At 43.5% G+C, this 13,666-nt stretch overlaps 1 pseudogene; it reads right to left on the bottom strand.

The window, feature by feature from the left end:
- Window positions 1–539: 539 nt before the first annotated feature.
- Window positions 540–1,390, bottom strand: LOC103071597 (60S ribosomal protein L6 pseudogene; annotated as a pseudogene).
- Window positions 1,391–13,666: the final 12,276 nt, after the last annotated feature.

Below are 13,666 nucleotides of genomic sequence, written 5' to 3'. Positions count from 1 at the left end.
ATACAGTAGTAATTATGTGGTAACCTGTACCTATAGCTCCAGATTGTGTCATCAAAGTCTGAGAAGGAAATTCTGGGAATGGGTAGGGGAGAAGGAGTAGGAGGTAACAGGATGAGGAGAAGTGGGAGGAATTCAAGGCATTTGACTTGGACAATGTGAACCATTTGTATTTGTATACCCTGAAAAATAAAATATTATAAGTATTTTGAAAAATATTTAAATTAGTCAAGTGAGGATTATTATCATTTTAAGTAATATCAGTCCTTTAAAAATTTAGCTAAGTAACTTCGTGGCTTTTTAGGCAATTATACAATTTGTGCATTTTGTTTTTGAACCCAATTCTCTCTGAGGTTGTTCTGCTGCTAAGCCCAGTTTACTGTGTGTTTCTCAAAGTAACCTTGATGAAGAGAAGCATACTGTCCTGTCTGCTTATGTCTGGGGTCTGACTGCCCAACTGGTACTAGAGATGAAAAAACAATTTTTTTCTTTTCTTTTTTTTAAATGGACCGAATTATTTAATTAGGTTCTTTGTAAGAAGTTTAGAACACTACTTTGTGAGGATAAATCCCTTTTGTAAGAGCAAACACAGAGTGGAGGTAGCCCTGGAGCTGAGGAACAGCTTTGATTCTTCTCAGAATTTGTGAGTCCACAGCTTTCTGATCAACCTTCCGCTGCTCTGTAATCTTGTATTTCTCTCTCTGTGTCGAAGATCTCACCTTCCTGGTGCCTGGGCTTACGCAGTTTCTTCTTCTTGAAGTAAGCGTCAGTGAGATGTTCTGGGATTTTCACACCACTGATATCAATTTTGGTGGAAGCGGCAATGACAGATTTCTGGTGTGTTCTCCGCAGAGGAACTCGATTGAGGGACAGAGGCCCAGTCACAAGTAGCAAGCCACTGCTCAGCTGCTTCAGGAAAATGACCCTCTTGCCTCTGTGGCGCCCAATGAGGATAAGCAGAATGGTCCCACGAGTGATGCTAGCGCGCAGTTTTCTCACATGCTTACTGAAGGTTTTTTTTGCCGTGACTCAACAGCTTTCGAGGCACGTCTTCAGTAGGATAATACCTAGGCATTTTGTGAAGATTAACCACCCAGATACTACCATTCTTGTCACCACCAACTGGTTTTGTGACAGTAGCAACAACCTTCACCTTCTTTTTCTTTTCAACCTTGGATTTAGCTGCTGAATACTTCCTCTTGTACAAGGCCTTTCTGGAATACATAGCTGATCGGGAATATCTGCCCATTCCTCTGACCAGCACAGGGTTTCGGCTGCAGTGGGGCTTCCCCTTCTTAATCTGCTTCACCTTTTTAACCTTGCCGCCAGCACCAGCCTTCTTGGCTTCAGGTTTTTTCTCCTTAGTATCCTTCTCAGCCTTTTCACCCACCATCTTGCAAGATGGGAAAGAGAGCAAAAGACAATTTTTTTCCTGTGTTTTTTTCTGAAATTTGTAGACATCAACTTGAAGCTAGAATTCTACGTGTGTACATCTCCTTTCAAGGAAATAAACTAAACAGATTGGAATTTACCAAAAAGATGTTCTCTAATTCTGATTGAATTTATACTTTAATAATTCTTGAATATTGTTTTCTCACAACTTGAGGCGCACTGGCACTGAACACACAGCCTCTTTTGGAAATGTTGGTGTTGCAATTTGCTATCATCCTGTGTGTGTGTGGGTGTGTGTGTGTGGCGGGGGTGCAAGGAGGGCCAGGAAGGATTCACGAATCAGATGTTCAGATGAGGACAGGTAAGAATCCCTCCACTCGTAGGCTAGTTGCAGGAAGACTAATCACTTCAGCAAGGAAGTTAGCAGCCTTTCTCCTGGCCTGACCGCTGCTTCTGCTGGTGGTGGCAAGGTTTTCAAGCCTCATTACTGGAAAGTTCATCCTGTTAGATTCCCACTTAGAGTAGGAGGATGTGTTTGGAAATAGCTCAGACTCTGTGGCCATTCTGACATAGACAATGACATTCCAAGTGTTGATCAAGGAGTTTTATTTATAGTTTCATAAAAAAATGTGAAAAATAATAACTGATTAAGAAGTAACCGCATGTGTATACTACTGGATTAGGTTTAGCAGATTTAATCTTGGCTGAATAATGAAGTGAGGTTGGCATGAGTTTTAGGGTCGAAACAGACGAAACAAAACCAGTGATGGGCCCAGGCTTGAAATATATACACTAGCCAGGTTACGCTACATTGATAAATAAACCCAGAAATGTCAGGGAGTTAAGGCAGAAAAGGCTTATTTCTTGCTTTCATAAAGTCCAGTGTTGGGTCGGCGAGGCTCTGGGCAGCATTCCGTCTATCTGGTTAGGCTGCCATCTCAACAGGTGGCTTCCAGCATTGCCAAGGCAAAGGACTGGCGACCAGTTCTTTATTTGGTGTCCCAGAGGAGACAGAAACACATTTCGCTGGCTCTGCCTAGTCACGTGGCCCCACCTAACTGTGAGGGAACTATGGAGTGCAGACCTGTGTGTCCAGGAAGGAGAGCAAGACTGGGTGTGGGTGAGCACCACACGCTTTTACTACACAGAGGAGGCTGTGCACATGGCCGGAGTGGAATCCAGGCATTGGTTAGAGTCTGACGGCACAGATACTCAGCAGGGGAAGCAAAAGTCCTAGGAAATCAAGTGTGGGCTCTACCACTTTGTTCTTTGCAACAATGACAGCCTGCACGGCCCTGGGATCACCGGCGCACAGGGAGAGGGCACTGTCCCCTACCGCCAGCTTCTGGCTGTGGGTCGACTTCAACTTGGATTGATATGTGTTGAACCTAATAAGATCTTAGTAATTTTTTATTAAATGAATCACCCTCTCCCGATACCTTCCTTGGCTACTGGCCCTGTCTTAGAAGGACAGTCTACTATTCAGGTCTGTGTTCCTTCTCCAGTCTGGCCCATCTCCCCAGTGTCCTGACATCCTCCCAGCCTTGCCGTGGTGATCCTGGTTCTGGGCTGTCACTCTGTCCGTGACACCCATAGCTGCCTGGCATGGGTGGTGAGGGTGTAGTGAAACCTTAACAGCATGTGTCTCTCCCAACCTGCTGTACTTTACAGAATGCTGATACAGGGCCCCTGTCAGCAGAGGGGGCCTCATCCTTCCTCCCTGGTGAACTCCTCCCGCTTCTCCACATACTTTGCTGGTTGAGAGTCATTTCAGGAGATAGAATGCCTGGGTCCAAACCTTGTCTCCATCACTAGTAAACAGTGAGACCCTGAGCAAGTGACTCAACCTCTCTGTGCTTCAGTTTCTCATCTGTTGGTATAATAATACTACCTAGCTTTAGAGTAGTGCCGATTAAGTGAGTTAATACGTGAAAAGCACTTAGAACAGTGCTGGGTGAGTGGAAAATGATTAAAGAACATTAGCCATTGTCACCCTCCTTCAAGACTCAGCTCAAATGTCCCTGAAACTTTCCTGATCTTGCTTCTTTTCGGGGTTCCTTCAGCCCTCTGCTGATATCATGTTATCTTGTAATCATTAACGTGCCCATTTTTCTCTCCTGCAAGCCTGTGGTCCCTGAAGTGCAGCACACTGCTCAGCATTTACCCTAGTGCTTGACAGAGTGTCTGATGTGCAGAAGACATTCACAAGTGTTTTCTCAGTAGATCCAGGGCGGCAGAAATTGCCGGGATTCACCAGTGTCCAGTTCTCCTCTCTTTCCTGAGTACAGAGAAAGCTACATTTCCCAGATCCCTATGCATCTAGAAGGAATCACGTAACTGAGTTCTGCACAATCTTCCATGAGCCTGCTCTCTGCTCCCATCCAGTTGGTTTGAAGATGGTAAAATCGGAGGCTAGAAAGAGCCCAGATCCCGGAGTCACCATTTGCAAAAGAGGGACCTGGACTTTTGAAATTGTGTCTGGCTTCTGAAAACTGATCCCGTTTGTTATAGCAGCTGGTGTACCTACTGGCTAATGAAACTAGGATCTGGGCACAACAAAAATTTTCTTATAGAAATCATGGCATGATATGACTCAGTCTGCTGACAAAGGCAGCTGAGCCCAGAACAGCATTTTGAACCAGCCTGTATGTGAAAAGCGGAAATGTACAGCGGCAACTGAACCCATGGAAAGATTGGGAGGGATGAAACGACAGAGAGGGGGTGAAAGGGGGAGCAGCCAGCCTGCCCACCCTCTCCTCAACAGGGGGCCAGTTTTGGGGTCAAATGTGGATTTCTCTGAACTTCTGGTTACCTGTAACCTTCCTTTCTTCACTTGTGAGCAGCCACTGAGTATGATTCTCCTCTTCCTGGAAAGTTACTTAGAGAAAAAGCTGACTTGCTTTTCACTACACAAAGCATCATCCTTAGAAACAATTACAATTCTTTTCAGAGTTTTGGTTCCTTCTTAGGTACCTATTGTCCTAATAAATGGAACTGCTTGGAAAACAAAAGCATTTATTTCCTCTTCTAGCTAATTTAATTTTTATAGCCCCGGTGAAAAAATATTTTATGTTTTTGCTCGTCTAATGCGATTTTAAGATAGTTTATTCTTGGATTCAATTTTGTTTTCATTTTCTAGAAAATCAGTTTAATTCACAGAATGTTCAATCATTTAATGGCTTTCCTTGCACACGTTTAATACTTAAGCATTTGATCAGATATTCCTCTTAGCAGTATCGTTACAAGGCTCAGCCAGAGAAGGTGTTAGATGGGGAAATCGTCTACATTTGGCAAAGCCTCTTTCATCCTGACTAATTGACATGGCAAATCAGTCCGAATTGGTGAAGTTGAATTGCGGACTATTTCTCAAAGAGATTCCTGTATAATTTCAAGTTGCTCCAACTAAATTTACACAAGTGAGGCTAACAAAGGCTTTTAGGTTATTTCCTTCTTTTGGCTTTCTGGTACTTGGTGTGTATTTCTATATCTATCTCGTGAACTTCTCTTGGGTTCCTGAAAACTCTTTGCCCTCAAGTCTTAAACATTCTCTTTGCACCTTTGTTTATTGTGTTATGTAGTAGGACTATTAGCACAAGTAACTGTCAGGCTGGTCCCTGTCTGCATAATTATAATTTCAGAATTAAAGGTTTTTATTTTTAAAGTTGGGTGGCAATTCACCATTGGGAAGAAGTTTCTTAAGTTCCTTCTCGGGCGTGTTTTCAATACTGTAATGAAAGGATTTGAGATCAGATTGTCGGTCTTTTTTGTTTGTTTGTGTTTGGAAAGGAAAACTGGCGCTTCTGAAGACAGTCCTTCGCTGCAAAGCAGATTCTGCAATGGCTGGAATGTGAGCCTTGGCTCTTCAGTGGCAGGACACTGGTTCTTCAGGTTGCGGGCACTGCTGTGATACAGCACAGAGGAGGCATATTCTGGACGGTCATGATTTCTCTGAAGTGAATTTTAAGGTTCAAAGAATGTATCTGACTGTATCTGACCACAAAGTAAATGGTGGTCAGGCACAATGGAATACGCTGCTCTTGACCTTTTCTTCTTTATGCTACAGTGTTTACCCTCAGATTGGTTCTCAGTTGCCCATGGCGAAAAACGGAAGCCTTGAGAAACTTTATGGTGGGCTCGTAGATTATCTGTGAGATGGTTTAGAAGTAGAGTAACAGTATAATTTATCCTTCAAATTTGGACACTTTCGAGAGTGAAAAGGTGAGTTATTAATAGTTATGTCAATGATATAGGTAAAAGGGAGACTTTTCCAAGCAATTAATCGCTCTCTTTCTCTCTCTCTCTCTCTTTCTCTCACACACATACCCCGCATCGGTGTGCTGAATGCAGAGACTTCAAGACCCTAGAGGAGGGCAGAGCTGCAAAATAGAATTATCCTGGGTCCCAAATGAGCATGCAAAAGGCTGTCTACTAGTCAGGAACACCCATATTAGGGTCTCTAGTGCACACAAAATAAAATATTATATTAAGTCCCTGAGATTTTGGCATTTATTATAGCAGCTAGCATTATCACAGCTGATGCTGAACACTTTATTTCAATGCAGTGAACTGCTATTGCAATCTACTGTTCTTTCCACTGGGGTTACAAAGATATGTAAGATCTGGTCACTGTCCTCAAGGAGCTTAAGAGTCTGGAGGAAGTACAGATGTGTATTTTAATGGTCATTAAAATTTGTGAATAGAGGGAGATGAATTTAATTTTGAACATGTTGATTTGAAGGTGTTTGTAGAGTATTCAGATGGCACTACCCTGTATGTAGATAGAGGGAGTAAAGCTGGGAAGAGAGATCTGGTATCAAAGGCAAATTGGCTGAATTCACCATTTACAGAGGGTCAAGTCAGCTCCTTAGAAACAGTTTAAGCTTCCTTTGGAAGGTAAGAGAGCCTTCACCCATATTCCCAAAGATGCTTTTCGATGGAGCCACACTGGGCCCTCTGAGGACTCAACCTACCACTGGGATCTGAGCTCTTTGAACTCTTGGGTGTTGTCTTCATATTGAGAAAACAAAGGACAAAGGAACATCCCCACATCTCTAGATCTCTTTTGTAGTTTACAAGTTACTCTCCTGTACATGACCTACTGTGAGCCTGACATTGGCCCTGTGGTGTTGGCAGGAGAGTTCTCTTGCCCATTGCACATCCACAGGTCTTGCCCACTAGCAAGTAGGAAGGACCTCTTGTTAATTGGAATGACCCAACTCCGAAGGGGCTCAGCCCCTACTTGGCATAACTGTGGGACCTCAGCGCCCTCTTAAAGATTGCTCTGTTGCTTCTGGGGTCCCCTGAGGGTGTCTCACTTGGGCTCAGGAGCCAGGCTTTGTTTATTCTGCCACTGGGGCTTCATTGTGCTGGCAAATCACTCCCTACCATGTGCAGGCCGACAGGGTTGCTCCCATTCAGAGTGGAGTGCTCCCAGCTGATGTGGAACCATTGCCCTCCACCACCCTCATTCCTTCTACTAGACGTGTGCTCCTAAACTCCGTTTCTAGCAAAGAAACACCTACCAAGGCCTGCAAATAGAGAACTGGAGGGATAGGTGTCCCCCCACCGCCGCCCACTAGATGTGTTCAGATCTGTTTTGAAGCTACCAGTTTACTCTGATATATACACACCACATGCACACAAACATATACACGTTGCGGGACTCAGATAAATGAACTAACCTGTTCCAGCCATCCCATTTTTGACAAACTGGGGTATGGAACCCAGGACTTTTGACTTTGAGTTTAGTGTTCTTCCCTCTCCCTCATCCTGATGGAGAGAAAAAATTCTATGAAAAAGTTGGTTAAATCAGCAGAACCATCTGCTAGAAGCTTGAATCAGTGCCACAGTGGAAATTCTGCTTTCTGCCTCTTTCTCCAGGGCTTAGGGAGGCTGCTGTGCCCAGCACTGGGAGCCGTCGGGAGAGTTGGGTGAATAACGGGGGCTTTGTCATGGGAGCTCCCTGAAGTCTTCCCCTAGTGTGAGTGGTGTCACTGTTTTCATTATTTTGGCTTGTGGTTTGTAACTTGTCATAAGAATTAGTTCCGGCTTAATTGAGGGCCTCATGTTGAAGTAAGAAGAGGAAGTGTTGTGGCCTCTCAAAATGCCTTTTATAAGATCCCGACACTTTCATTCTCAGCACATACAGCTGGGAACAGCACGTGGGAAGGGACGAGCCACCAAATGTTCCAAGTCCAGTGCCCTCTTGCCCTCTAACTGTGGCGCTTGCTTAAAGATTGTTGGGAAGTAGAAACAGACACATTTGTTTCCTTCTTTTCTTTCTTTCTTTTAAAAATCTCTTTATTTGGGAGTTGTACTGCCTGAGGGCAAGAAGAGCTCTGGGAAGAATGTGATGTGCATCTTCCCCAACTCCCTTGGAAAGGGGCATCCAGCCCTCAAGTTGATTTTCAGCTCTGCACCAGACCTTTGAAAAGTTTCTTTTATCAAATCATACCAACCTTGTGTCTATTTTCTCTTTTCTGTGTTAATTGGAGGCACTAATTTATACTCAAGTGTTAATGGGTTAAAGTGTGATAAAGTTCCTTGAAAACATTCTCATGTTTTTCCAGGGGCTTCCATTATCTCCTTGCAAAACCTTCCCTGACCAAGCCACAGAATCCTCCCTTTCCTCTGATTCCCTGGGCAGGATCTCCAGCTTTAGTGAGCAGAAGAATCACTTGGAGAGCTGGTAATGTGAAGATTCCTAGGCCTGTCCCCGGAGATTCTGGCCCATATGTAGGTGAAGCTTTTTATGATGCCATGGTACCACATGAGGAGTAGTAAATGTCACAGATCTTTCTCAGTACCCTCCCACCATGCTTGAAAGTCTCCCATTAACTTCTGCAACAAACATGCATTGAGTACTTGCCATTTGGAAGACGCTAGGCTTGGGGCCAGGAGCCATAGTCTCCCTGAGCCTGAACTCTAGTGGAAGAATCGGGACACACACACGCACGCACACACACACACACACAAATAATTACCAACAGAAGACAGTGTAGGTACGAAGGAACTGGTTAATGAGAGCTGGGGTCAAGGAAAACCCTAGGGCAGTGCTACTCCAAGTGTGGTCCCTGGACTAGCAGGCTCAGTATTACCTGGAAACTAGTTAGAAATGCACATTCTCAGGTCCCACTTCAGAGCCTTCTGCCTCTGGGAGTCAGTTAATCTGTGAGCACCCTTTGTCCTTTGCTTGTAGCTCAGGCTCCCTCTCTTTCTGTCCTGGGCACTGATAGGACACAGCTTGGTGGTGGTAGAAAGAAGAGCTGGAACATGAAATTTACCCGTAATTCCACCATCCAGAGATAACCGCTCCTGCTGTTTGGTGTATATCTTTTCAGACTTATTTCCATGCAATATAGACATATATAATGAAAAAAATGTTTCAACAGAAATTTATTATACTGTAATACTAGCTTTTAAATTTCTTTTTTCCCCACTTAACCATAATAATGGAGTCTCTTTCCATGTAAGTAAAAATACTTTCACCACATTAATTTTAATAACAGTATAGCATTTCGTTGTAGGGATTTACTATAAATCATTTAGCTATTCCCTATAGTGCAAGTTTTTACAAATTTTTGGAATCGCTAGATAACTTTCAGAAGAATGTCCTTATATGTACATCTCTGCACATACCTGAGATAATTTTACTAAATTAAGTTCTTTTTTGTAGTTTGTTCTTCAGATGTAATTCACAGAACATTTATGTCAGAGAGACTGGTATGAGAGATGAAGACTTCCCGTTTAATAAGTGCTATTAATCACACCTCTAGTCTTCCATTTGATAGTCAAAAGAACATGAAGATAGAACACATTGTGCTGAAATATTTTTTATTTTGCGTGATTAATGGACGTAAGGCCATTGGTAAAGGACCCTGTCAGTTATCACAGGACGAATAACACTCTAGCAAATGTAGGTGCTGAGATAGGACCCTTGTGTGCATTTCTCAGAGTGTTGCTCGCTCAAACACATCTTGGATCTTTGGAAACTAAAGTGAGTTTCTAAAATAAGTGGAAGATCAGCTTATACAACTCTGATTTTAATAGAAATCTATCCGCAGTATCAGCAGATTCATTAAGAAGTCTGCTGCTGGTGATGTTAAGAAGGCTGGCAGATTTTCAGTTCAGATTGACACTCTTCAAGACAGAGGCATAACTGATGTTTACTCAAGAATCCTAAGACATGTCACAGATTCTGTGGAGAACATCTGATATCTGTAGAGAGCTCGAAGTATAGTCCTGGGAAAAATATGTTCCCAGACGGTTACAGATGTTCTCATACTAAATCATATTTCTCTGAGAAGTTATGTACCACGTTCAACTGATGGCACAGCCAATGTGAAGGGACAATTTAAGGTTTTCTTCCTGTTAAAAAATAATTGATTCTATCAATGTTATGGATAGTGTTAGTCACATATTTTCAGTCTTGCAATGGTGGATTTAGAAGGTGTCTGAACCTCCAGTTAATCCAGCAAAAAATTCAGTCACTTGAGTCCACTTAGAACAATTTGCGTGCTGAAGCTTGTAGAAACTCCCAGAATATTAACTGAATGTTTTACCAAATTAAGTACATTTTATAGGTCCTCAGGTATCACACCAGTGCCTACATGATCATTTCAGATGTTGGCTCTGTGACATTAGACATGGTAGAGGGTTAAAAGGAGGGCTTTAAGAAGTGTTCAGAGGACTTTGTCATTCCCTTGTGGGAGCTAATGGAAATGCAGGAAAACATATTCCCACACTGAAGATTGCTGTAAACACCAGGCCAACGACAAGGAGATCGTCATGGAGGCTTGAAGCCCTGTGTACAGCTCAGTTGTTTCTGAACATTTTTAGATTGCTTTGTCTGCATAAAAATTTGGCTTGAAAATAACCACAGTTCAGAATATGGCTTATAAAACCATCAAAATAAGACAGTATCAAGAAGATGGAAGGAGCTTAAATATTTTATGAGTAAAAGGGGCTCTCAGAGCCAAATATGGAATATTGATATTATTCTGGAAGATTCTTTACCTCAACTGTGTTTGTACGTGTTTTTTTTTCTTTTTTTTTTTTTGCGGTACGTGGGCCTCTCACTGTTGTGGCCTCTCCCGTTGCGGAGCACAGGCTCCGGACGCGCTGGCTCAGCGGCCACGGCTCATGGGCCCAGCTGCTCCGCAGCATGTGGGATCTTCCCGGACCGGGGCATGAACCCACGTCCCCTGCATTGGCAGGCGGACTCTCAACCACTGTGCCACCAGGGAAGCCTTGTACGCGGTTTGAGGGTGAATTGAGAAAATACGTTGCCGTTCAGTGATGTTTTCAGGGTATTGACATAATCTCAGTGTGTTTCCCACACGCTTTATGTTTTGCTGAAGCACCTCACGTATCAGAAGTATTTCTAATCTGCTGAAATAATTTCTGCTGAGCTCTAAAACATCTACTTTGCAAAGCAAGACTTTAATTCATTGTTAAGAAGTTTAAAGAATTATCAAAGTTTAGTGTGGCCTATGCTGTGATAAATTGATATGTTTACCCCATGCTTATGCTGGTGAATGAACAGTGGCATAAGGAGTCAGGAAAAGGGGGACAAGGAGGTGGCCTCGGGTGCTAAAACTGGGTCTAGGGTAATCAGCTGTCCAGGTTTGCCCAGGATCTAGGGGTTTCCTAGGGTGCAGGGCTTTCAATGCTAAAACCAGTAATCTCCCTGGGGAGTCACCAAGATCGAACTTGTGGGAATGGACCCATCTCTCTGCCTTATCTTTTTTATAACCTTTTCCCCCTTCAAGGTTACTCCTGAGAACCATTTAAACAAGATTTCACATGGCTATCAATGAGGGGGACAGGTACACACATGTGCCTGGACACAAAAATTATGCCTGTCTTTCTTCCTCTCCCCCCTGCCCTGACACACACACACACACACACACACACACACACACAATAATTGTGTTTCTCGGTCTCTGCCTTCAACATTCATGTTAAGAACCACAGAGAAACAGAGGTGCTCAAAGGAAGAATCTTACAATAAGGACTTCTTCTGTTCAAAGCACTCCAGTGCGTGTTGAGGACACCGGGGATGATGTGATACAGAGACAAGGAGACCAAATCCTGCCCTCAAGGAGTTTGGCCTATATTCAGAAAAATATAACACAGCAGCAACCAGTTCCATCAATAGAAAGAATGTGATAAATGCCTTAAGAAAGATACCAACAAGTTCTGTAGGATTTCAGAGGCGTTGGATTTTTAGTTTCTTTAGTTCATCGGCAAGTGGTATTTGTATTGAGTCTTAAAGGAAGGGTAGGGTGGTGATAGGCAAAGGTGGGGGAGGCAGACTCGTGGGGCATGCAGACTGTTTAAGACACAGTCCCCACCCTTAACTCACTTACGTTTTAAGTGGGAGACAGAACAGTACACGTTATGGCCATGGGAGTTCAGGGCAAGGGAAGAATTAGTCTAATCTGTGGCAGGGAGAGAGGGAAGGTGTAATGGGGGACCTTGAAGTAGGGCAGTGGTGATCAGGAGGACATCCACGTAGGGTCTTGGGTCTAAGCAGAAAGCCAGAGGCAGAAGTGCGCACTGCCATATTTTCTGACACAGTAAGACACCTGGGGCCATGGCATGTGTGTCTGGGAGAGTGGGGAAGAGTTGGACTAAAAGGATGGCCCAGATAACTGAGCTCTAGAAAGCCAGGCTGGTGCGGCTGGAGCGAGAGCTTGGCTTAAAAAAAATAAGGCCATTAGGAAATGGGAAAGACTTCTTTGGGGGCGGTTGGGGTGGCATGTTAAAAGTACTAGTTTAGAAAATTTCTTCTGTCAGTTGTGTACATGATGGCTCAGAAAGGAGAGGGGAGAGGAGACCCTCTTTGAGGGCCTTTTCAGCAATCCCAGAGTGAGTAAGTGAGATGGACTAGATGGGGGTCAGTAGGGATGGAGAGGCAGGGGGAAATCTGGTAGATATTTTGAAGGAGAATATGACAAATGGATTTGGTGACAAATTGTGTAAAGGGGGTGAAAGAAGAGTCAATTTATTTATCTTTAAAGTAAAGGTTTTTCCACGATGATCTGTAACATTCCTTTCTGCTCTGGGAATTCATAGCTTCCAGGTTTCTAGACTTAGCAACTGGAAAAATGCCAGTACTTTTCTTCCTTCTTTTCCATAATTCAAAACCTTTTGTCCAGTAACAGATATTGTAGGGAGTAAGGATGTAGCTCTATCTCTGGAATACTTTTTAATTTAGTAGAGGGATGTATGTTTAAACAAAAATTCTAATTTGATCTCACAGGTGTTATTGTGGAGGTGTGGTCAAAGGACTATGAGAAAACTGAGGAGGTGTGACCAACTCTGTCTGGAAGTGGAGACAAGCTGACATCTGAGCGAGGTTGTGAAGGATGATCAGGAGTTTGTTAAGCTAGCTAGGTGGGGTGGAAAGAAAAAAAAAGTAAGAATAATGAGGCTGATTCAGGACTCTCCCAGGGGCTGGTATGGCTGGAACATAGAATGGGTTGGAGGAGCAGGAGAGAGGAGGGAAGTAGGCGATTTAGCGGCAAAGTTAGGTTGTGGTCAAATGAAGAAGGACCTTATTCCATGAAAGGAATTTGGACTTGGTCCTCTTGCTAATTCTGAGTTCCCAGAGATATTTAAGGAAGGTAGAGAGTGATCCACGATTTAGGAGGTAACTGTGTTTACCATGCAATGCAGAAGACTGGAGACAGGGAGGCCAACTGGAAGCCATTGTAGTTCAGGCAAGAGATGATGCACAAATATTTGTGAAGTTTTGGGGGGAAGTTGAGTCTAACTTTGAAACTTAAGTTTTGAGATGGCAGGACATTAATTTATGGATTCATTTTTCCCCCTTGCATTCCAATCTGTATTAACTTTGCCAGGCTGTCCCAGGAACCAAGGTAAGAAGATAGAACATGTCTGTTGCCATCTTCAGCTCATTTGCAGTGGTTCTCACCATTTTTTTTTGGTCCCAGTAACATACACCTGTGCGAGCAGGGATGGTAGGGTATGAGAAAGGAGTAGGGGTGTGGAAGAGGGAATGTGTCCTCAGTGGAGAAATAGCATGAGGAAGGTGAGGGGGAGATGTGTAGCTATCCCTCCTTCTGCAGGTGATTCTGCTGAGCCTGTTTCATTTAGGGGACTTCAGTTCCAAGTAACAGAATACCCTACTCAAAATGGCTTAAACAATAATGGTGCTTTTTATGATGTATGACAAGAAATCCGGGATTGGCCAACTCAGTGGCTCAGTGATGTCATTGAGAACCCATAGTCTTTATGTCTTTCTACTCTG

Source organism: Lipotes vexillifer, unplaced genomic scaffold (assembly GCF_000442215.2).
Source record: "Lipotes vexillifer unplaced genomic scaffold, Lipotes_vexillifer_v1.1 scaffold311, whole genome shotgun sequence".
NCBI classification, from domain to species: domain Eukaryota; kingdom Metazoa; phylum Chordata; class Mammalia; order Artiodactyla; family Lipotidae; genus Lipotes; species Lipotes vexillifer.
The sequence above is the reverse complement of the archived record's forward strand: the minus strand, read 5'-3'. Positions and strand labels throughout refer to the sequence as shown.